General features: G+C 42.0%; 1 pseudogene; it reads right to left on the bottom strand.

Annotated features, from left to right (window-relative positions):
* Positions 1-39: 39 nt before the first annotated feature.
* On the bottom strand, positions 40-1,087 carry LOC105824149 (annotated as a pseudogene).
* Positions 1,088-1,387: the final 300 nt, after the last annotated feature.

Genomic DNA, 1,387 nt, shown 5'->3' on the forward strand with positions numbered 1-1,387 from the left:
ATTACAGGCGTGAGCCACCGCACCCGGCCTTACTGCACATTTTAAAAGGATTGGTCCAGTTGAGTTTCCTCTAATTTTAATTCCTCCTCTTCATTTAAAGTATTAGCAGCAGCATCATTATGTGGATTGTCCAGAATATCTTTGTTTAGTCCATTTGACGCCTCCTTTTGATCCTCACCAGTACGAACCTCTTCAACTATCTGTGCCCTGGGTGTGTTCATTAACATGTCATTTCCTAGGGACTGACTATTACTCAGTAGCTTTGCCTGCCTTCTTTCCAAGGCCAGTTGTTTATTTCCCTCAATTCTTTGTGGTTGCTCTTCTGTTAGGTTTCTACTTGACTCAGAAGCGAACTTCTCATTTTCAGATGAGTTTGTCAAAAAGGGATCTAATTCGGTAGCAGTTATATTATGGCCGTTATTTTCCCCTATGTCATCATCATTGCTAACAAAATCTCCGTGTAAAATAGGGAGATCAAGTCGAATTCGTTTTAAACAGGTCTGAACTTCCTTTTTATTTCCCAGGTATTCAATTCTGTCAATAAAAATCCTCAAATTGCAGTTTAGGGAACAGCCTATGTGCCCAGTGCTCCATGTGTCTGATTAACGTCTTCAAGTCTTCAGCCTGGCACATAGAAAATGCTCATGACCTTTACCTTTGAATTTTGCTTTATCAAACAAATTCCTGAAGGCTGGAAGCCCTCTCTCTGAAATTATTCTCTGAGCATTCAGCTTGGGTATATTCCTTTTAACCGTTCTCTTTGGAGGTACAGGAACAGGTACTCCACTCCCTTCATCAGGTTCAGCTCCTTCACCATCTTGTCTCTCCGGAGAAGCTGGAGGTGGGAAAGGAGGAAAAGTTTCATCTTCTGTATGTTCATAATCTGGTAGGTCAATCATGCCATTCTCCTGTGGTTCTAGCATCTTTTCCTCTGGCTTTCCTCCCTTTCTTGACACTCCCCCTGGATCTTCTTTGCAGGTCTTCTTCTTCTAACCTGGCCATTAACTATCTAAAATTCCATCCTAGGCTCTCTTCATTCATGTGCATGGCCGCCAGCCGCTCTCACCTCACCCACGCAGTCTGCCATTCTGACTATGAAAATTAAAGTCTCATCTTTTATTTTCATACTCTTCAGCTGCATTTATAACTCTTAGTGAGGATTTTAAGATTGTCATCACCCAATCGATGAAAACAAGGGCTTTCGCTCCTGGGTCGTTGGCCGACGCTCGCTCTTTCCTGAGATTCTTCTGTCAACAAAGCCCACTCTCCATAAAGGACGATGATGCCCACATTTGGAATGTGCAATTCACACAAAAAGCACTTCCAAAAATTGAAGGAAACTCATTTGCAACAAAATTCTTATTACTCTTTGCTCTCATTTGCTTCT

The sequence above is a fragment of the Propithecus coquereli genome, unplaced genomic scaffold (genome assembly GCF_000956105.1).
Source record: "Propithecus coquereli isolate 6110/MARCELLA unplaced genomic scaffold, Pcoq_1.0 Scaffold716, whole genome shotgun sequence".
NCBI classification, from domain to species: Eukaryota; Metazoa; Chordata; class Mammalia; order Primates; family Indriidae; genus Propithecus; species Propithecus coquereli.